At 40.0% G+C, this 24366-nt stretch overlaps 1 protein-coding gene across 6 annotated transcripts in view; it reads right to left on the bottom strand.

The window, feature by feature from the left end:
* The window catches only part of RARB (retinoic acid receptor beta), a 317775-nt gene that overhangs the window by 223718 nt on the left and 69691 nt on the right, over positions 1–24366 (bottom strand). For 3 of the 6 annotated variants that reach the window (XM_072327970.1, XM_072327974.1, XM_072327971.1), the window contains one exon: positions 1871–1936. The exons of the other annotated variants lie outside the window; for them this stretch is intronic. The gene's annotated coding sequence lies outside the window, so the exon portion shown is untranslated. The remainder of the gene's footprint in view (positions 1–1870; positions 1937–24366) is intronic. 6 annotated transcript variants of the gene reach the window in all.

The following is a 24366-nucleotide window of genomic DNA, read 5'->3' as shown; positions in this document are numbered from 1 at the left end:
CAAAGAACACAAGAATCCAGCAGAACCTGCAGGAACACCGGGACCCCAAACCTGATGGCAGGCCTGTGGGGCTCCCACCCAGCACCCAAGTGCCCCCCTCAAGTGGCTGCACAGGCTGCAAGGTAAGCACACGCTCCCTCCCCTCAGCCGGGTCACAGCCAGAACACTGGGTGCCGTCAAACTGCAGGGAAAAACTATCTGCTAACTCTCCTAAGGATTTTATTTCTTTTTTGGTGTTAAATATTCATCAAAATCTCACTGCAGAGTTTAGAATTTTAGAACGTTTCTTTCACCGGCTTGGCTCTGACATGTGTTCAGTAAATGCTTTTTGGCATTTTTATCTGTTGCCTTAAAAGTGTGTCTCTCAAAACAACAACAGTGATCAAGTCTATTATTTCTTCCTCCTAGAAGTCTGATCTCTAACACCAACAATTATCCTGGTTTATGAGTGTATAAAATATCTTTTTAAAAGTACCAGATGTATCTGAATAAATATGCTTCAGTGTAAATAGCAATGCCCAAACTACTTATTTTTTGATGTATCACAATGAATACATTGGCTTTAGCATCTATTCTCTTGATAAGTCATTTTGAGGTGGTCCACTTTTGTTTTCCTTACTTTCACAAACATGCTTGCAGCCAGTAAGAGACTCTTCACTATGATTAATGGCCTCCCATTGGGTATACGGAAAATTTCCCAGCCTGGTTCCCTTGAGAATGCTCCACTGCATGGATTTCTAGGCAAAGCTAGATTAAAAGAGGAGGAGCAATGGCTATAGTCCACCTACCCCACAGCCATCAATTATATACAGTTATAAATCAAAGTTTTCAGCCAGAACAAAGACTAGTGTGGCAAACAAACAAGGGCGTTCACTGCAAATTGTTTTGAGGCAGAATAAAACTCTTGATAGAAACAATGGGGTTAGCAAAGCCACTGTCAATATCACTATAAAGTTCTGTTGATTTATTAGGAATTAGACACAGTGTATCCAATTACTGCTGAATTAACTTAAACAGAAAGCGGCAAGTGGAAAAATAAGCAAGGAGATGGATTTCTCTTTTTAAATAAAAAAAAAAAAAATCACGCAATTCTATATCATAGTTAATTGAATACAGTAATGTGAATCATAAAGTATCTGTACTTTAACTCTCTGTATTTGTGTTTCTTGGCTTTTAGTCTTAAGCTCTCTCTTTCATGAAACGCTGGTATGTCTACCTCATCCATTTTTCATCTCCGGTCTGTTTGCTTTCCTGGCTATTTCTGCCTCTGTGCCATAGATGATTTTGATCGGTTTAGATATTTTTAAACACCCTTCACACACAATCTGCTTTTGAACAAGATAGTAGAAAAAAAAACAGTAGGGAATGCAAAGACAAAAGGACATTAGCATCTCTCTTCATGCATCTCTTCCCTTCTGGATAACATGAATCACCTGCAAGGGGTTGTGTACCCCTTTTTTACAGGCATTTAAAACCCCCCCTCTAGAATACAGAAATGTTTGGAAAACCAAAGATTATAATATCAGTCAAAACGCAAGTAAGCACTATCCAAAAAAAGAAAACAAAAAATCAGCTGACATTTGCTACTGCACCCGGTCCTGACTGAAGAATGCATTTAACAGGCTCTATAGCCTGTTTTTCACTGAAGGAAGAGATGTTTTAGGAAGTTGTGTAATTTTCAGTAAGACTTTGAACTCCTCGAATGTGTGCATGGCACAATTTCTCTGCCATATAGTGCATCCCATACCAAGGATGGTCTTGCATAAAATATACAGTTAGGCAAAACTTTTTGTTGTCAAGGCCCATGGGTATGCTACCTGGTTAAAAATGACCCCTTTAAAATAAGTAAGAGCAGAGGCTGCCTTCCTACCTGAATGGGAGGGGGCTCCTTGAGGTCCTCTGGAAACGATCAGGAAAAGCACAGAATCACACCGCACTGGAAGCAACAGCACTGAGTTAGGGACGCATTGCTATATACTTGCTCTACTTTTGTATTCTTTCCCAGGAATTCATTTCTGGACACTGCTGGCAACAGGATACTGGGCTAGACAAATCTCTGGCCTGACACAACATGGCTGTTCTTTCCACAGATAGCTTGAGGAACAGACTTCATGTAAGAAATATGTCCTGACCTACATTAACATAGACACAAGCTCCTGTTTTTTCTTCAAATACCTCTTGAAACTGGCCTGATGCATTCTGAGTTGTGTAAAATCACCACTGATTATGGTTTTAAGGCTTCTTAGGGGCTACTGAGACAAAGGATGATCAGCCCCACCTCCAAGAGACAGTAAGCAATGCCAGAGTCTGTCTGCCAAATCACTCCTTCTTTATTGGAAAAAAAAAGCTTTCCAAGGAATCATTCCTGAAAATCCGGAAAAGCACAGTGGTGGAATCCTTCCTCAACATGCCCTCTTAAGAGATGGCCAAGCCTGATGATTCATGAGGCAGCTGTTGTATGATACTGATGTAATACGTAACATACCAGGGAACTTCACACATAACACGGTGCATGAGGATGAGACTGAACTGCCAGTGGTTATCTCATCCCAGGAGAGTGATATAGCAGCATCGGGCCTGACAGACAATAGTCTAAGATGCTCTTAAATACTACCAGTGATGGGAAGCACTTAATGTCCTTCAGAAGCCTTTATTTTCTGTATCACCATTGCTTTTTCTTGTTTTCCATTGTTAGGTTCAAGTTATTTCCAACTTTGCAGCATCACTGTACAGAATGTGTAATAGCGGCATCCCTCTCAGAAGCAGATCAAAGGCACTGATATGTATAGATATGTGGACCAGCACACAGAAGAGGGGATGAGCAATTCCCAGAAAAATCTGAAATAGTTATACGTGCCTTGCAGGTTTGTAACACAGAACAGAATCACAGAATATCCCAAGTTGAAATCGTTGAGTCCTGGGGGCTCCATGCAGGACCACCCAACAGTCAAACCTTGTGTCTGACAGCACTGTCCAAATGCTCCTTGAACTCTGACAGCTCAGTGCTGTGCCCACTGCCTCTGGTGCAGACCCTGCCCTGACCCCCAGCTGCCCCTCCCCTGGCACAGCTCCATGCAGTTCCATCGGGCCCTGTCGCTGTCACACAGAGCAGAGCTCAGCGCTGCCCCTCTGCTCCTTGTGAGGAGTTGCAGCTGCCATCAGGCCTCCATCAGCTCCTCTGCTCTGGGCTAAGCAAACAGACTTTTTCCTCCTTTTCTTCTGTACAAACCTAAATGACTAGCAAAGAAGTGACAATGATGTCTTGAGCTCTAATCTCAACTGTGCTGCGAGCTCTATACCACCCAGTTCAAAACTCTAATACCGAAAGTCTATATACTCCTGCAGCCAAACAAAACTGCTGATGATCCGTGCCTCTAAAAACAGTACAAATCAGTACATACCTGTTTTTACTTTTGCATATCCCAGTTTTGTTTATTCTGGATAAACTTCAGTTTTCTTAACTGATCGTAATTTTTCCATCAACTTCAAAGGGGCTTTGCAGGTATGCAGTGATTAATATTTAGTAATACTCCACCTTTTAGCACTACCTTTTTTTCCAGATTTCTGAATCTGGAGAAAATGAAATAAAGATGTTTATGCAAGAGGTTTTTTAAAAGTATTCTCCTAGTTTTACACATCCCACCCTTCAGGGAACCGACATGATTTTTCTTGAAAGGACTACCTTCAAATAACAACAAAATCTCGTGTCCACAAGCTCATATGCTCATACTAGTGGACCTCTCTTGCTATGTAATTACACACTAATAAAGACATTTGCCAAAATAGATAAAAACACACAGGATGGATGTATTATTCTTTCTTACTTTCTGGTACTAAAATTAAATCATGTCTTCTCTCAGCTAAGTTTACAACCCTTCACTTCTGAGTACTTTTGATATTTTTAATAAATAATACTTTCTCACACCAAACTGCACTGCGATTTCAACTTCTTGTGGCACGTACAACACACCCAGTGTGTCAGTGTTTCCACTTTCCACTCGGTTCAGCTCTTTAGGAATGATAGGTCTTACACAGTTCTCAGTGGACATCACAAATCCGCAGCCCTCAGACACGCAGACCTAGAATCCCCACCACGTTACCACACACAGAGGAGGACTCCACAGGTGCTTTCCTCTCTGTGAATTTCCAACATAGGAAAATTTCACTGGTTTAGCAATTTAGGCAGGATTACACTGATAACACTGAGCCTCAAGTTTCACCTACAGTACACTGGTAGACTTTCCCATGTCACACAGTGTTTCACTCAAATATCCCACAGTAAGTCCTGCATAATTCCAAAATGCCTTTCCCCTGTACTCACTAAAGCATCCCATACCGCTAGGCAGCCAAAGGTGCTCAAGCATTGACTCACCTTGATGATAGGTGTCACAACTTGACCATGGGGCTGAGGCTATCCTGGTGGGACCTCCCTGGCGAGGGCCTTAGCAGGGCATCCCACCCTCAAATTCCACACTCCCCACCACCCTTATGCCCCTGAGCTCCTCTGGGCTTGTGTAGATGGGCCTTTAACAGCTCCTAGGCTGGACTGGGTGAGGCAGGGTATTATTTGGGCTCCCCTGTGCTTTCTTTGTGAATGGTGTACAGACCAGTTTTTACATCACCTAGCATTTTGTATCCACACCTTTACCTCTTCAAGAACATCCACCAACAGACACTGCAGAATGTGAATCATTTTATTTTGCTGCCCCTCTAAGCTCATCCTGCAGCTCCTCAGACAGGAGGACATTCTTTAACCTCTCAGTGGATATAGTTAGAAGTCTACTACAGAACCTCCAGGAAGAAGCCTGAGGTTTAGCTTTGTTTTGTAGCATTGTTTAAATAGACTTAGCAGCATTACAAGAACTTAACTGGGAACTTAACTGGGCTTGTTTAGTCTGGAGAAGAAGAGGTTCAGTAGACACCTTATCACTCTATACAACTCCCTCAAATGAGGCATGGAAAGGTGGGGGTTGGCCTCTTTTCCCAGCTAACAGCAATGGGACAAAAGGTAATGTCTTTAAATTGTGCAAGGAGATAATATCAGGTTGGGTATTTGGAAGAATTTCATCTCAGAAAGAGTGATGATGTATTGGAACAGGCTGCCCAGGAAGGTGGTAGAGACACTGTACCTGGAAATGACCAAGAATGTGTAGATGTATTACTGAGGGATATCTTTTAGCAGGCACGGTGGTGATGGATTACTGGTTGGATAGATGATCCTAGAGGTCTTTCAAATCTTAATAATTCTATGATTCTATGATATAAAGGAATACCTCAACAGACTTCGAGCATAACTTGGCCTAGAATTCTAACAACTGAGGCAGAAAACAATAACTATTCTTTCCATGAAGCACCAGAGTTCCTATTTCACATAAGCCTTATCCCCCTCATATTCTCCACTGATGTGTAAATTAAACGCTATGTTGTTCTTGTTTCTTGATTTCTTATGTGAATGCTGGATCACACACAGTTCAGCCTCAAAAATTCTGTTGCCACCATTTAACTGTGTGACAGCTCTGTTCCTAGAAAACCAGGGAACTTGAGGTCACCTCCCGCACAGATACACCTGCTCTCCTGCAGATACAGGTGATACAAATGGCTGCTGCTAATGTCACCAAACCATAAAACCCTTTCATCAAACAGATACAACAACAAGATTTGACTTACAACAACAGAATGTGGACAGGCACACTTTTCACTGAAAATTATACTGATATTTTCCTTATTTTCTTTATAAATTATTGTGGAAAGGGAGCACATACCTACTTTCTACAACAAGAAGCTCAAGACTTAGACAAGACATTAGGAAGAAATTCTTTACTGTGAGGGTGGTACTGAAACAGATTGTTCAGTGAGGTTGTGGAAGCATTCAAGGCTATGCTGGAAGAATTCAAGGTCAGGCTGCATGAGTCTTCAGGCCACCTGGTCTAGAAGGAGATGTCTCTGCCTATAACAGGGGGGTTAGAACTAGTTGATCTTAAAAGTCCCTTCCAACCAAACCATTCTATGATTCTGTGCAGAAGAATAGAATCATTACAAAAATGAGGCTATATTAAATACGTAGTTCTCTGTGTGAACTTACTGAATGAATGAGTTCATCTGAAAAGAGCAGACAAAAAGAAAGCTTCTTTTCACTCTCTACATGAAGTTATGCCTGAGTGATACAATTTTAAGATAAACATTTTTTTTCAGTTACCAAATGACTTTTCGAAGGGGCCACAAATTCAAACACAGCACCTCATCAAGACAGCAACTGAAACAGGCTAGCCTGAAAGCTTTCCTGTGTTGGTTTTCTGTTGTTCTTTTCGTTACTCATTTTTAATGTTTATTTCATACACATTTAGCACAGTTCATTTCAGCTGAACAGAACCCCTGTGTTTGTGATTTTTGCCTACAAGAATATTAAATTTCTGTGCATCTGTCTTCTCTCTAGGGGTTTCTCCAGGGAATATAATAGTCTATTTGTTTTTCTATTGATCTTGTATCTAAATACTGTTTTCTCCCTCTCAAAAAAACAAAACAAAACAAAACAAAACCAAAAAAACGAGCTGCCAAAGAACCAGCAGTGTCACTGTGAAAATGTTTTTCTTAGCTGGATGAAATGATGGCAATGCAAGATTGGGAAAAATATTTCTTAAATCTGTTTTAATAAGCGTACTTCCAGATAGAGATACGCTAGATATTGGTCTAGGCATGCCCCAGGCCTATGATCCATCTTTCATCCTTTTTACCAATTTTAGACTGACAGCTAAATTAGCTCATGGAAAAGGCTCCCGTAGGCAGTAACCAATAACCTGCCATCCAAGGTAAGCAGCAACAGCAAGAGGCACAGGAAAAAAATGGAGATAGAAATCTGCATTTACATCAGCTGGTAAGGAGAAATTTGGAGATATGAAAATTCATTTTTTTTTTCTTTCAAAAAAACCCAACCAACCCCAAACAACTAAAGCACTTTGTAAAGAGAAATATAAATTGTGATTCAATGTTACATGAAGCAATAGGAATCACAGAATCACAGAATGACCCGGGTTGGAAGGGACCTCAAGGATCATGTAGTTCCAACCCCCCTGCCTAGCAGGGCCACCAGACATACGTCTTTACTAGATCAGGTTGCCCAGAGCCCCGTCCAACCTGGCTCTTGGAGTTTCTGTAGTTAGTACCTCAAGCACATTTATAAATATACAGCTGCCAGCTTTCTTTACCTGTAACACTTAAGCTCAGTGCCACCAAATTCAGAGATGTGTTCATGGCGGTACAACAACGGTTGGTCATAAAAGCTGGAGGTATCAGCACCCTGTGAATCACAATGCTTGTTTTCTTCTCAGGAATCCCCAGCATGGGAATGCTCATGTTAGAGTGCTAAGTCTGCTCACACACTGAATTATTTTAAAAATAATAAAGATAGGAGGAAACATATGTCTGCTATTTCACTGGCAAAGCAGTTATTTCAGTATTTGCACAGTACCTACCTGTGCAAGTAACTTGAGATTACTGAAACTAGTATTTAACATATGATTCTCCATGAAAATAACTGCTGCAAACACTTACAATAAACTCTGGAATGGGTCTAGTTATACCTGAACTTGCATTTTACTTGCATTTTTGTCATTTTCCCATGACACTCTATAATAGATAAACTGCAGTTTAAAACCAATGACTTTGAAACAGCCATTAGTGACTTTTTTCGTGTTAACAATTTCCCCTAATGCTATATATTGTACCATGTAACATTTGAAATGGTATTTACAATTATGGCTCAAAATATCATGGAGCATTCTGGGAAGCGCCATTATCAATTCTTCCTTTTATTTTTTTGTCCATATAACACTAGAATTTCAACAAAGGAAGCCCCAAAGCCCCAAATAGCCCCAAATAGCCCCAATGCTAACATGCAGATTCATTTAAAAAAAAACAACAAAACATCACTGACAACAAAACACTCCTTTTTTTTTGCTTTGTAGGTTGCCATAAAGCGTGATAAACCCACCTACCCATGTGCTGGTGAGACAAGTATTATGCTGCTTACTGCAGCTGGGTATCTGCATTTGAAAAACATGCTTAAATTAAAGATGGAAAGAAATGCCTGGGGTTTCATTGCATTGCAAATGTAAAGACTGATTTTCTTCAAAGGAGGTTGATAATAACCTACAAACAGCAGGTATTTTCTGCTACCAGCATGGAACTGGCATGTCATGGCTAGTACATCTTTAATCATAATAATGAGTTCTGCGGTAATCATGATAAAATATGTTTTAACTGACAATGTTTTTACCTGCCATTGCTACCCTCTACTGAGAATTAGCTGATTCTTTCTTTTGAGGTCCCCTAGACTTAGCAGCACACCTCACTGGGGCAGCTGTATCACTAGCTGGTTCCCTACTTCAAAAGGTTTGGTTGTAGTCAGTCTTTGAGTCTTAAGTGTTGCTTTAGCACCAGGAAATTCAGAAAAAGAGCACACTTACAAATAACTTGGAAAAGTAAAAGGAAACATCGTCCACAATTTTGCTCTCTTCCTTACTGTAACAGTTCTGCAAATAAGTTCTCCCAACAAATCCCTATTTTTCTTTTCTGACACTGTTATTTCTTACACAGGCTCCTGTTCTCTTTTATCTGCATTCTTCCTAGAAGTTTCCCATGTAAAACAAACATATTTCTTGTCTGATGGAGAAAGGCTCTCTTGTCCTTGAACACGAGCACTGTAATAAAGCCAGTTACCTGCCTCCCTCAGCTACCAGTGATCATCCCCTTCATCCCCATCAGAAACAAACACCAGGAGTGCTCAGCATTCTCCATTTAGAGCTACACATAACAACACAAGATTTTACCATCAGATGACACCAGTTTCTGACTCTAGCAAAACTGATTCTCCTTCCAGGGCCTGGCAGGTCACCTTCTTTTTCTTAACTCTTATGAAAATAATTAACACACTGAAAAAACTTCTTTGTTTTAATTAATTAATGGCCTATTCAGACAAACATCTTTGAAATTCGAGAAATGAAAAGAAATAAAAGAGAAAAGATGGGAGGGAAGCGGGAGAGAATTAATTAAAGGATTCTTAAAACCCAACAGAAACTGCCCAGTGAATAATTTAGAACTGTGGCACCCAGGCCATCAGAAGCTAAAAACAAAAGTAATCCTAATGCTTAACAAACTTCCCTCAGCTCCACGACAAACAAACAAACAAACAGTAATGAGTAAACACAGGAAACTGGTACAGTTCTCCTGTGCAAATAGGAAATTAATTTGAGAGCTGGGGAAGACTGCAGTACAGACACTGAAGCTTGAGCACTGTAAGTATCTGCTCCACAGTCAGCTTGGAAAATCTCTGGCCAGACCTCATCAGTGAAGAGCACTTGCTGTGTGATTCCATTTCCCCTTCAGCAGCCTTCCTCACAACAGTGCTGCTAAGACTATTCATAGAACTACAGAATATCCCATTTGGAAGGAACCCACAAGCATCGTCGAGTCCAGGCTCCATGCAGGACTGTCCAACAGTCAAACACTACGTCTGAAAACACTGTCCAAAAGCTCCTTGAACTCCAGCAGCACAACCACAGCCCTGGGAGCCTGCCCCAGTGCCTGACCACCCTCTGTGAAGAACCTTTTCCTGACACCCAGCCTGCTCCTCCCCTGACACAACTCCATGTTGTTCCCTCAGTTCCTGTCACCGTCACCAGAGAGCAGAGATCAGTGCTGCCTCTCTGCTCCCCACCATATTCCAGCCACTAGACTAAAAAACAGTTGCACCTTGGCCACTGCACTTCCAGTGTGGGCTTCCATCCCAAATACTCCTACAGCTTGGAATCTCTCTGAGCAGTAAAGCTGAAGGATGAAGCTGGTGGGGGATAATCAGAGGCTCAGATCAGGGTTCAATCCCTCCACCACCATCAGCACTCTACCAAGCATTTGCATGTCTCTGCGTGCTGCAAAACATTAATAGCGCTTTGCACCCCACAGTGGTGTTATGAACAGAACTAAAGATAACGCTGCTCAGCAGCTCAGATTCTGCTGCAGCACAGCTTTATTAAATACTTCAGACATTTTGTAAAATGTGAGCAATACAAATGAATGCTATCAGATACAGAACTCCACGGGAAGGAGTGATTAAAGAATAAAATACAAAGAAATAAGGATTCTAAACCTCTTTCTGAGAGCAAATTCCAAAAGCATTTTCTTTTGCTACTTATTAAGGTTTCCAGAAACATGCTGAAAGGATGTTTCTCTGTTACAACCTTTAACTTCAAGTTCTTAACCATGTCATAGATCATAATATTGTCGTTCTTCACTGTCACCACTGCGTCAGTAGCTGTTTTTGGTCTCACAAAAAAGGATCTGACCTTTGGGATGGACAGGAAGCTGAAGGAGCAACTTTCTGAAAAAATAGCCTCCTGTTTACATTTGCCTTGTTTAGCGAACAATTATCTCGGGAGACATAAGTAATAAGCATGTAAGTTTACATAAGCTGAAGTGTCATTTTGATAGCACTAAATATGAGTGCGTGTCAAGCTGTTTCTGAGTAGCTTACACAGTAAAATGCTGACCTGTACTTTACAAGCAACAACAACAACAACAAAAAAGTTGATGACCAGACCATCAGCATAAACCATCCAAATCAGACTCCCATCCATCACAGCAAAGCTCCTTCCCAGTAGCAGAGAAAACAGGGGCTGCCATTTTTTTTCTGCGGCACAATTTTTAGTGACATTTGTTTACAACAGCATCCACAATTTTGGTCAGCCTAGGTCATCCCTTTTGTTTTCTATTCAATATTCTCTGATCTCTGGCAAGATCAAGAGCAGGCGTGAAACTATCCCACGTACACATTCTAAACCTTCTCAATACTCTCATCCTTAGTCAGCACTAAGTTCTCTTTCTACATTAGTATGCTGAAAATAGATCATTTCACATTATTTCACATTGATCTGACTAAAAGAAAGGTGAGTTATATTCAAGTATAGCATCTTATAAGGGCTAAATGTACTTACAGATAACTGATAATAGCAGAGACAGCAACTCAGTCTTCTGTTAAAATATTGTATCCTTCTAAGCTAAAATGCTATTTAAACATATTGAGGGCATTTACGCCTAATGTCTAGATAATCTGACTTCATTTTAATGAAGCATCACCTCATTTTCTGAGGATGGAAAATATGCAAAAATCAAATGTGAAGTATAACCATTTTTCCAGCTTCATATTATAAACTATCTTCACAGGGAAATGTACTCTAAATATTTTTAAAGGAACAGTGCTGTTAAGGTGCAGCATACAGTGTCTCAGACAGCCGATTTCAAGAGCGTCCTTGAGAATTTACTTCAATAATACAACAGAATTTAATTCTACTTGCAAACACCGAAACACCAAACAATACTGTTGGAGTCTGTACACTCAAATTTTCTATAAGACCTCGAGAAAAGCTACAAAAATCATGGAACAAAGGTACTCCTACATAGGCGCCTATCACTACTAATGTTACATTTACACATACTTAATACTCAGTAGATTTAGTAGAGCACCACTATGCTGATACTCTGCTCTTTACAGATTAATAATGATACTGACAACAAACTCTTCCCCTGAGTGTACCCAGGCAAATTCTTCTCTTACTTACAGTAACAGTCCACTGAAATCCCATCTTGACTCAAAGGACAATTTAGCTCTTTGCTTACTTAAATTCCTAACAAACAACTGGAACAAAGTCCTCCACAGATGACTATTAGCCTGTTTGGCAGGAAAATGTGATTGTACCACTGACAGATTCTGGAGAAAACTAAAAGCAGAAGCACCACAAGACCACAGTGCCAAATATATACAAAAGTCAGCATACCTTTTCCTGGGAAGTGTGTTCTCAGTTGCATTGCTAGCATTACTAAATGTTAAATGGAAGAAAACACCCAAAAATCTCATTGGACAAATTTCATGATGCTGAAATGCTGGAAGTTTTTGGCTTGCCATATAAGCTAGCTATAAGGTACCTACAGAACAGTGTTATATCTGGTGTTCAGAACAAGTGATATGACAGGAAAAGAAGATGCATCTACACACTTTTTAGCAGCTACTGGAAGTCTACATGAATTATGGAAAGCTACGTCTGAAGAAAGTCATGCAAGCCATCTGCTCACAGATCAACAATCCTGGTAGCATGCTTTGTGGTCAGCATTTTATTTTTTTAAATCTATTTACAGAATGAGATGGATTACGAAATATGGCAAGCCCAATGGGATAACTGTGATAATGCTTCCTCTTTTATTGCCTAATACAGACTGTTGTGTTTTGGCCTCTGCTTGGGCTTTTTTTTTGCAGTATAGATGCCAGGAATATTTCTATCAAACATTTGGCAAGCTATTTTCACTTAAGAAAATTAAAAGCCTCCACAGAGCTAACCAACATAAGCTTCTTTATGTAGAGGACTCAACTTCAATATTCCCATCTACCTCAAGTTCATCACCAACCTGTGTGCTGAGGCAGCAAAAGACTATGGATTAACCATCAGTCTGAAGAAGGCTGAGATAATGTGCCATCCCACACTTGGGAGAGGATAAAGATCTAGCATGACAATCAATGTAGATGTACTCTAATAATGGATTTCACTTACTGGGATTAGTTTTGTTTAAGCATTAGTTTTAGTGATCAGTAAATCATTATTTAAATGAAAAAAGTTGTACCTTGCATTCAGCAAAGTACCCCCCTGAACATGAATCCAGCAAAATATGAAATAAAACTCTTGATCTTCTTCTGTTCAAGACAAGTTCACCTCTGCTTTCCCTCTCATTCCCTTTCCTGCTGCACACTGACTTCCTCATCAGTTTGCTCTCCCTCTCATCTCCTGCCCTCCTCTGTCCTCTCCCAACTTCCCAGCACACTGCTCTAGGATTTTCTCTTTGTGCCAACAAGCAATACTTTCACAGTTGCTTCTCCGAATTTCACTTTTTCTCTTTGTTGCAACATAACTGCAGACTCAAAAATCCCACAAAAGTAAAAAATAACTCTGCCCCACTAAGGTGCTTGTTGCCATCACATATTTATTCAGTCCAAGAAAGAATCAAGAGTTCCTTCTTCCAAAGCATGCCTTGTCTATTGACAACGGAATCTCTCTGAGCACAGAGGCTATTTGCTATGATATTTGTGCACTGTCTGGCACAAAAGGACCTCCTGTAATAGAAGAATTTCTGTACTAAAAAGAGAATCAGTGTAGGGACAATACTATTTTTAATGCAGATCATCCAAAGGAAACCAACATCCTCTCTTTTTTTAGGCTTTCTAAACAACCTAACAAGTTGCTGTAACTGCAGCCACAGCAGAAGTGAGTAGCATTTAGCATACAAACAGACCAGTCTAGTACAGGCATATTGCACCATTCCCAACATCATTCCAAAAGCAGTAATCCAGCTCGTGTTTTCAGCCTTAGCTAACAGACATCTAAGACATTTAGCTGCTAACCACAGCTTTATTTATTTGTCTGCTGATATGAAGATTTAAGCCCAGTCCATCCTTGATGAGTGCATAACTGGGCATCCACATTTACAGATGCAAGTAGTCAGTTTCTGCACTAACCAGCTCGACCTGCCCTGCAAGGCACGGGACAGACCCCAAATGGGTTTTTGCCATCATTTCATTTTTGTGCCCCTCCCCACTTACTGTTAAAAACTGAAAGTTAATTTTTACTCATGTACACTGATCTGCAGAGTAGCTGGTGTTAAATGAAAATGCTGGACAAAAAATCTCTCCTGTATTGTTTTCATTCATATTCATTTCATTGATATTCATCTTCTTCATCCACAGGAAATCACATAACAAGGTAGTGTCGTGTTGGACAAGAAGAGAGGTCAACTAGGAGAGAAGTCTGTCCTCTTGGAGAAGAAAATGCCTGCAGTATTTTCACAGTATACAATAAACAAATGATAATACAGATTCACAAAGCAGTGTGAGAACAGAATTTTGCAAGAGAGGTGGTCATTTCTCCCCTGCGGAAAATACCATGAAAGAAGGGTTTAAAAATAAAACATACATAGAAGCTTGAATGGCAAAGGGAGACATGATAAAAATAAAACATCCTCACTGCTGTGACACCAACCTCAACATCTGCAGTTGGTGCAGAGCAGAATTTATGAAGGCAGAGTGAATCCTCAGGGTGAAAACAGGTTCGAAACACACTTCAGCCTGAACAAAACAGGATGCTTCTCAAGCAAGGAAAGCATTTTATACTTCAGTAAAAAAAAACAAGTGACTTAGTCACCAGGTGCCATAAATCGAAACCCTTGAACTTTAATTTTCAGTTAATAATATTTGTGGGAAAAATAGTTTCCTCTCTACTTCATGAATTATCATTTATAGCCCTTTCTTCCCTCCCTGCATGAATCTGAAACAGGCACTAATATACTCCTGTTTGTTTAGTACCTCCAAGGAGAAATACATACTCAGAAGTTAGATCTCATCTCTATGTAATTCCCACTCAATATAATCCGACCTCTAAGGATTCTCATTCAGACTCACACAAAAATGATTCTTTCCTATGGCTGAACCCTTGGCTTAAGAGGCATTATACACTGAATTGCACCTTTATAAAATGTATTTACAACAGGATAAACAAACAAACAAACAAAAAAAACAAGGCAAAACTTCTAACACAAGCAGTTGAGGAGTGGATGATGACTGCACTGACAGATTTGGACTCAACAAAACAGCGCCAAGTTTTGGGGTTGGAAGAACACCTTCAGAAACACTGTGTAGTCCCTTTATACAGTTACAAAACAGGGTGGGATGACACAGCTTCACAATGCCCAACAAGCATCAAAACCAACTTCTTATTTCTCCACATGCATGACATAATGCTCTCTTTCCCATACAAACTTCACTGCAGCTGTTCCTCACCACCCAGCACCAGACTGCTGTAACACACCTGCACAGAGGAGCAGAGTGCTGCTGCTTACAGAGGTTGGTGTCTCAGGTGCAACCCCAGCTGCACAGAAGCTGCACCTGTGTTGGCTGCCAGGAAATTTTCAAACAAAATATCATGGTCTTGGCATACTGCTGAACAGTTGTAACACTGTTCTTTCCTTTTCTTCTCCCTGCTTCTCTCCCTCAGTGCCCTTCCACACAACCAGTCAGCAGTCTGAAATCAGTCACCAGCCAGAAGTCTCTCAGTGTGAAGCAGATGGAGCTGCTGACAGGGTGTTCTCCCAGACTCAACGTGGTGATCTATCAGATGCTTGGCTATCGAGCTCTCCATTTGTGAGTGCTTGAAGCTTTCTGCAAGGCCAGTCCCAATTTCTACACGTAAAACTGGAAATGCTTCATGCTAATCGCATTGCCATGAACAGTTGTGTCAGCAAGATGAGCAGTCCTTTATTTCTATTGTTATCTGTATTATGTATTAATTACAAAGAGAGCATCCAAAGCATAGTTTAAGTCTATTTAATGGCTTTTAGAGAATCTAAACACATGAAAACAAACATTGGGTTTTGTTCTGTGCATGATCCTTCCCAACAGTGAGTGAGCTTTCTATAAACCAAACTGTTTGATCGACTTCCTTAATGAGAATTGCCTTGTAGCGTAAATCATCTGAGGAGGCAGGACAAAAAGCAAGTTCTACTTAGCCTTATTCTGTAGTGTCATCACTCAGAAGAGGAATCAACAGAGCAATTAATTATTTTTACACATACTCGCTCACTCCCATCTGAATTACTGGCATGATACAGTACTGGACAGGTAACTGTTAGGAGTCTGGTAATTCACAGATGTGAAGCATATTTATGAGATTAATCCAACGACACTTGGCTTGTTCAGGGCAGATGGGGGAAGAACACCAAAACATTTCTTGTTTTCTCTCTGAAGATTTGCTATTTGCCAGCCAGACCACATGTTAATGCTCAATTTCTTTAATAAAAACAAAATCTTCATTGTGGAAAATTATAAGATTTGATACAGAAAGGATCATCTACAAAAGCTGCAGCTGTGCACGTTAACAGCATGCCACAAATCAAGGAGTAGAACACGCAATAATTAGCAGGAAAGCAGACATCTATGGGAGATGTCCAAAGAGTGAAAAGCAAATTTGCTCTCAGTGATGTCAAAGCCCTATTTACCACATCTTGGTCAGTCATCAAAACGATGCCAAACCCTGTGCCAAACCTTGCTCTCACTCTGCAGTCATTAAGAAATGATGATAACATCTATATCACTTCAGTGTCACAGCTGAGAACACTGCCTCTCTACCTAGTGGGTAGAAAGAGATGTGTGCTTTCAGAAAGCTGTACTGAGCACTCAGGGTAAAAAGTCCCACTACTGCTTACATTTCAGTGCTCTGAGTTACCTCCTGGACAACTTACATTTACTGTAATGGTACTTCTTGAGCAAGAAGGAACACAGCTCCACCTTCAGCCACCTCAGGTCTGACACCATTGTGGGGGGGGGTCACCTGCAACCAAGCAAGTCCTGAGATGCATCAGACATGGCAGCATGATGAGAGCAGACTGATGAAAGCAAGCGTTTATAAGATGAATAGTGCCTGGGTAAGGTACAGCTCCACCAGTAAGTGGGGGCAGCTGGCCTCTCAGGAGATGGGAGGCAGCTGCCTTTGTGTAACCCTGCCTCAGTGGGGGGAAAAAACACCACCACAAAAAAACCAACTTCTGTACAAAAAAAAATCAGGTGAAAAAGAGCTGGTGAAAAGGAAGTAAAATCAGTTTCTAGAAAATTCAAGTATGTTCTTTCAGGTAAAAAAAATAAATTAATTAATTAAAAAGAAAGAAAAAGAAAGCCTGTGGCAATCCTGATTTCTGAAGGAGAGTGGTTGAAACTTTGGAGGGCTACTTTTCTCTCTCATAGAAAAGAAGCTGGTGTTTTTGATGTTATATTTTACTTAAAAATATTTGAAATAAGGATCTAAAATCCCGAAGCTAGAAGAACTGCTGTACATAGCAGTGGCACCACGCAACTCCCTCATCCACTACAAATGCCAACAACAACATGGAGGGCAAAAATGGCCAAGCAGTGAAGAATAACCTCTTTTTACAACCTCCCTCTGGCTTTTTTTTTGCATTTTCCCATAGCACAAAGACTTGAATACACAAGACTCATTCTCAAAGTCCTTCTCAGCCATGCTGTGGAGGAAAGGAAGTTTTCCAGTGGGTTATTTAATCCACAGTGCACCTATAATTACTTGGTCACAGGAAGAGAAACTTCTCATTTCGGGCTTCTAAAAGCAGATTAATGAAAGTGCTTTTATTTATGGGGAAAGAAGGAGCAGGGTAACTTGCTTAAAAGAATACATTTTTGACATACGTAGGTAGAAAATAAACCCATCCATCAAGGCTGTATTAATAATAGATGAAAACTGGCTCCAGACACAAGATTACTTGGTGAAAATGCTGGAATAATGGATACAGAATTTGTATTCGATCAACTCCAAAGGACAGAGGAGATTAGTTTATGCAAACCCTCTGGAACAAGGCTTTATTTCAGAAAGTAATCCTTTCATTTAGCCAAGGTTTTGCTCGCTCAGAGATGCCACGACACAAAACCATGTATCTGGCATACAAAGAGGCAAGCCTATGTGCTGTGCTTAAAAACAATTAAGTAAGCATTTTGCACCACAGTAAAGCTTTTAACTATTGGAATAAGCAGAGCCAAATCTCATATTTTGTGCGTACAGTTTAAACTGCCAAACAGGGTTTATGTACCGATTAGTGGAGATTATGTAGAGTGGTACTGCCATTTTTAAAAAATACAATATTATTACAAAGAACCCCTAGAGGTTCATATGAAGATGGTCTCTATTTCATAGACAGTAAAATCACTGAGGCACATCATCACAGCAGTGACTTACTGCTGAGGCAGGAGCCAGGGGAGTTGAGCTAAGGACTGCTAATGCAGGGAACAGCCTTGACTGCAACTGAGTACGTGAAAGCCAGCTTACAACTTGTACTGGGTTTTTCCTGGACTCTGGATGAAGCGTTAACACGTCTGCATCATTTGCCAGCTTCCCTAGCCTTTCTAAGAAACCGGGGCAAATTAAAAACATCTAAAATATTTAGTATTTGAAAAGTTACTACTTCCTGTCAACTCCAATAACACCAGCGGTGGCTACAAATACTTGTCAGGCTTTTGGGAAAAGAGACTTTCACAACCCCACCACGTGCATGGGAGAATACTAAATACTGAATCGTGCCACTGAGAGGATCGAGCTGCGATGTCTCAGCCCTTGCTAACATGTATATTCAGTGTTCTAATCAGCACGGGGCTATTTATCTTCATTACAAACACAAATTCTGGCATTACTTAGCAGCTCTAGAAATGCTCTTTTAGATAATTTTCTTTTGTAAAACATGTTTAACATGATTTATAGTTAGTAGCAGCACAAGAGCAGCATAATATAAATATCACATCACTTGATTTTAGCAGTGTTTAATTGCACACCAAAAGCAGCTTAAGTAACTTGCCTGGGGAAAAACTGATGTGATTTTCAGTAACAGCTCTTGACTACAGTGTGACTGAACCAGAAGAAATTGAGGTACTTGCAGATTTGCAAGCAAACTTCTCACACACACCGTAGAGCAACTCAGCTCAGGCCCATGGTATGGGAAGTCCTTAGAGCAGGAGATGAAGCCAAGGCTTTCAGGTGGCACAAAAGCCCGCCCAGAGCAAACAGGGTTATGTTTAATTATGTCCACAACCTAGCCGTGCCTCTGTGCTCTATCTCAAAGTTCAGGAAAAAAGAAATTTACTATCAACTATCTGTGACTTATGTAGGTGATGGTATACTGCACACCAGGATCTTAACACACAACTGCAATTCTACCACTTTTATTTGTTATTACCAAGCAAGAGAGAAAGATAAGATTTGGCTTGGAGGGTACAAGACATATGCAACAGTACTCTGGACCTCTGGGTCACCCTACTAGAGACCAGTGATGGATGGAAGAAACTTCTGTAGTGGAATGTGGAGTGATGAAACCTCCATGAGCAGAACAGCCCTGGGAGAAAATGCATCCCCAAGCAAAGAGGAAATGGGCAGAAATCAGACATGGAACAAAACAACAGCGAAGCAGAATAAGGTTTGCCATTGGTAGACTTTCAAATAAGATCCTAACATAGTTTCAGACATGATACACCCCAAGCTGAAGTAACTCTCCTCTTTAAGCACACCTTTTGTTTCCTATAATAATTATTCTTGGAGAAAATTAAAGCGCGAGCAACACAACAAAAAGGACACTGGAGCGCTTCAGACAGCAGAAAATGAAGAAAAATAGAGATCACACAATAGAAACCACTGGGCTCTGAGTCATTCTATACCACAAGGCTGTCAAACTACAAGGGAAAAGCATATCAGGCAGGTAATACTTCTATTTATAGAAAAAATCCATTTATAGTGATGCCTGCACAAAGGAAAGAAAGTGCCTAAAACAAACAGTCCATTATTGGTCTGATGGAAAGCATACTCAAGTTAATGTCAGCCTCTGAATTGACTTTAAGAGACTTAGTGTCAGGCCCTATTTAAGACTCCGTTGTATGAGGGACAAGGAGAGAGGGAAGTGTCCTGATTCAGCTGAAGTCAGCTGGAATTTTCTCTCTGATTACACCAGCACCAAGCTTTACCCAGTCAGTGCATACAGTCCACAGACTGTGTTCCCAAACTTGTGTTAAATGAAAAACTTAAATAAGCAATATACAGCCCAGAAGAAGTAGAGGAATGATACTTGGGTAATGCAACACATGAATTACAAATTGCCATAGAAATAGCTAAAAGTACGAGCAACAGGAAAAGGGTCAGTTTTGAATTTCCAGGAGTGCCTCGCAGGTGTTTAAAAATGGTCTAGAAAATAACACGAAAATATTACTATATGTATTATTAGAGAATTCTTAGAATATTTCATTTCAATCTCTCATAAGCAAAACTGAAACATTTTGTTGTCATTAAAAAGAAAGTAAAATAGACGGGGAAGTTGTGACAGGCATTACAACTGCTTAGCCTCTTAGCCTGCAAAATTTCTGAAATATTACTTACCATCAAGTCACCGACCTACGGAAATACCAGGAGGTAGAAAAGAAAGGCAGCGTCTTACATTATAATTCAGAACTTGGATGATGAAATGATAAGTAAGTGAGATACCCTTTAGAAATGAATTATATAGATTTATAACTATTTTGCTAGCATCTTTGTAAGAACTTCAACATAGTTTGTCTCCTACTTTTTTCTCTTCTTAGATGCCAGAACCAAACTTCTTTTCCTTCATAGTCTGATTTCATTATGACATCTGCTTCTCACATCAAGGTCAGTGCTTCAGTGAAGAATTTTCCCGACAGAGAAACCTGCTATGCTTAAAACAGCGGTGAGACAATTCCAGATTTCCCTCTGAGCAAAATGGTTTGGGGGCAATGCTCCTGTTAAACAATTACAAATTACAGTGAAAAGCCTATAGAGAAATTCATATGAACAGTCACATAAATATGACATGAGATCAGCATTGTTAAGGACACCACAATAAATACCAGATGGATTGATGAATTCTGAGCAATTACTGCAGAGCACCTCAGCACTAGCCCGTCACAAAGCCTACTGCAGTCACTAAAAAGACACCTAAGTAGGTGAAAAGGGAAATAAGCGATGGGCACAAAAATGGCTGGAGTACCAAGGCAGACAGCAGAAGGGCTACAAATCCCAGCTCCCCAGAAAAATGAACTCGAGGACAATTTCATCCAGAATTAGGGCTATGGCTCAAACCTTCTACACACAGCCCAAAGACAGGCAGACGTAGGTATGGATAGCACACAGGTCTCTATTAAGAATACCATCACCAGCATCTGCTTTCTGAAAGCCAGAAATACAACAGAAGATCTACCTTCTGCCATGCCTATCCTAAATGTGCACCTCGCTCTCCTCTACTGTTCACTATGGTGAAAATGGGTTTCCTATACACCAGAAGACTCCCCTTGACACTTAGGTGGCTGCACAAAGAAAGATTTTTTTGGAAGAGACTGTGACCTCTCTCAAACCCCTCTGCAGAGCAGCTCCGTACCATGGCTCAGCACGAGATGCAGGCATTGATCAGCTCACTCTGCTGCTGCTGCTGCTGAAATAGTATAACTGGGTAGAAACAGACGTGGAAAGCTACAAAATATTTCAGCAACACTCAGCTGCAGCCTGTGCAAAAAAAATAAAAAATAAATTAAAAAAAAAAAAACAAAAAAACCAAAAACTTGATGTGAGCTGTTGGCTTGCAAAACATGATTTCAACCAGCCAGCAACAGCATACTTGCAAGTCACCTAGATCTCACTAAGGCTGAAGATTTGCTCCTTGCAGTGCTGTGACCCATCATCCCGTAGTTCACCAGGTATCCAAGTAGCTGGGTCACACAGCAGTAGATGCATGCAGGATGGAAAATCTCTTGCTGAGATGCCTGCTCTGGTTCCCGGACTCCCCTCTGTGACCAGTGAAGCAACCAACTCCTCTGCCCCCAGCTTCTTGGAGACAGAGGAATGGGGTCAAACCTGGATTCGTAACCTTGTTCTGATGGGCATCTGACACACTGAGAAAGTCAGGGTGGAAAAACTTCCTCTTTACATAAAACCACTTAAAATATTAAACATCCAGGCATGTGACATAGAGTCAATGTAGACAGAAAGAATCATGTTCCTTTTCACTTTGAACTAAGAGAGTCATCTAGCTTGTTTTCTTAAGACCGTGCACTAATTTGATGGATGTGGAATCAGACTTCCAGTGTCTGATAAAAAATGGAAAAGACAAAGAAAAAAAAAAGAAAGTAACACTAATAATCCAGAGGATTAGGGATCAGAGGTTGGTGCACAACCTTTTAATGAGGGAGGCATTTAAAGACTGATGACACAGTATATTTTTATTGTTTGGTAATTTAGTACAGAAGTTCACATCGATTACTTAAAAGGCCAATCGATTTTATTTCCCATATTTAATTGTTCTTAGTGCCCAATAAATGGTTGACAAGAGAAAGTAAAAGATTATTTTATTCTTTTTGTGCCGTTTAAAATACCGTCAGCCCAGCTCACTCATTCACACGCCATCTGCGTGCCCTTCATGTTTTTACAAAACTGCACAGATTATCTGTTTTTCATTACCACAAAACCTGAAACCCCCACAGCGCTCAGGCTGTCTATCCTGGGCTAAACCTCTCACAGGTGCATGAACAAAAAGGAGGTATTTTACTATTCCCGGAGAGAGCTTTATAAATATGACAAAGAAAAAGCATAGACTTGCGCAGTGAAATTCTTTTTCACCTTACAACTTAGGTCTTCTATGGAAAAGTGTTGCCTGCTGAGTCCTTATGCCTTCTTGTGGCTTGGTTCTCTTTAGTTCCTGCTCACTGACCAGGGCTGCTGGCTCTCAGATCAGGCAAACATTCCATCAAATGCACAGCTTAGGTATAGGCTTAAAGTTTAGCACATACTTGAACTAGCTCATCATCTGTTCACCCTTCTTGTCAGCAGAGAGTACAAATGTGAAAAATACACAGAAGGTGCTGTCACCTAGCAAGTATTTACTATGTCTCGCTACATACTTAAATTATGTCACTCAGTGAAGTTCATGACAATTTCCTAGGCAGAAAGTTGCTTCTTTTTTATTTTTCTTCTAGTTTTCCAACAACTATGAAGTTATCCAGGTGACACATGCAATTTCTACAACATCTTGGTACCAAGGCAGCGGATATTTGTTGACTCCGCCTACATACTTGCATGATTTTGAACTCGCATGACCCTGAAAAAAAGTTGTCAGCTTTTAATTCGTAACTTTTCTCCTATGATGTAAGAAATTATCATGACCATTTTACATCCAGAGAGCTGAAGCTGAAGAAATATGTTTTGGATTTACAAAAGGTTCTAAGGAAGTTTAATGCCCTGATTGACTTATCTTAATTCCTAACATGTTACCCTTTCTTTCAACAAAACTCCTAAGGTGAAACTGCTAATGCCATTGAACTCAACAGGATATTTTACAATGATTTCAACAGTATCAGGATTTCTTCTTCTAACGTCATTAGGATTTTTATCTAAATAAAATCTGAGACTCTTCCTTCATAGCAATTCACAATATTTTATCACATACCACTGAATTACCAAAAAGATAACTTGTTCCACTACTACATTTAAAGGGAATCTCATCCAGAGGAAAATAAAGATCCTTAACAAAAAATAAAGATGTACTGGACAAGAAGTTTCATACATGGGTATGAAAAGAAATTTTTAACATTAATTTTCATGTAGCATTTAATATGATCTCGATCTTCATCACTGTAGAAAGGAACAGTGAAACATTAACAAAAAGGAAAGGGCCTAAAATTTCCTTTGAAAGACAACAACACCGTTTTTGAAATGCAATCACAGAGTTGAACCAGGACAATCATCTTAAATCTGTAATCCACTTAAGTATTTATTGATTGACACCCATGACAAAATAACTGTTGCCCTAATAGGATTCACATCTAGTATTTTTTAAGTTTCACAAATAGTTCTCATGGCACGCTTACATATAAATCAATTAATATTGACTGATCGATCGATATATGCACAATATGAAAAACAGTTTTGGCGGCTTTATGCTCCCCACAGAGCAGCTTTACCTACCAATGATTAATTTTAATTTACTTTAAAGGATTCTACTGCACTGAAACTTTAATTAAAAACAAAATGAGAAAGTCTATAAAGTCTGCATAGCATCAATTACCTAGACTTGATATCCTGCACTTCGCCTCCCCTCTGTACATATGGTTTCTGTTAAAATAATTGGAAAGCACTTCTGAACAATGTCACCCACACATCCATTCTAAGAGCGAGAGGATATATTACCATTAAACGTCACTAATATTAATAAAGAAACAATTAATTCTTCATTATCTATTTCTAAAATACACCATCAAACTCCTTCAGTTCAAACACAAATAAAACATTACCCATGCCTGTCAGTGAAATGGGTAATCATCATCGTTGCTGTAATTTATACTGCTTTCTGCTCTAAGTCTATTGCCTCCCGCTTTTTGGCTGACATTATAAACAGTCTCTTTGAAATGCTGAAAAAAAACAACCAACCTGTCTGTTATTAAGCGAATTTCCATACCTCTTGTCAACTACTTACTTATAAAATGTTGCTTCTAATTTGCATTACACTTTCTACCGGTGAACAGACAAAATTTACATTTATAAATGTTGCCGTTCCAGTAATACACACTAAATAATACTTCCTGTTGACTTAGGCATGTATAAAATAACATATATTTGGCACATCAATTTCAATCCCAAAGAAAATTACTATGAAGAAAACACAAGCAGGAAACGGTTCAGATGCTGCTAGTGCACTGACACCAGGCCTCAGGTGGCTCTGCAGCCATAAAGAGTCTGA

This window comes from Excalfactoria chinensis, chromosome 2 (genome assembly GCF_039878825.1).
Source record: "Excalfactoria chinensis isolate bCotChi1 chromosome 2, bCotChi1.hap2, whole genome shotgun sequence".
NCBI classification, from domain to species: Eukaryota; Metazoa; Chordata; class Aves; order Galliformes; family Phasianidae; genus Excalfactoria; species Excalfactoria chinensis.
Note: the sequence above shows the minus strand (reverse complement) of the source record. Positions and strands in the feature narration are given on the sequence as shown.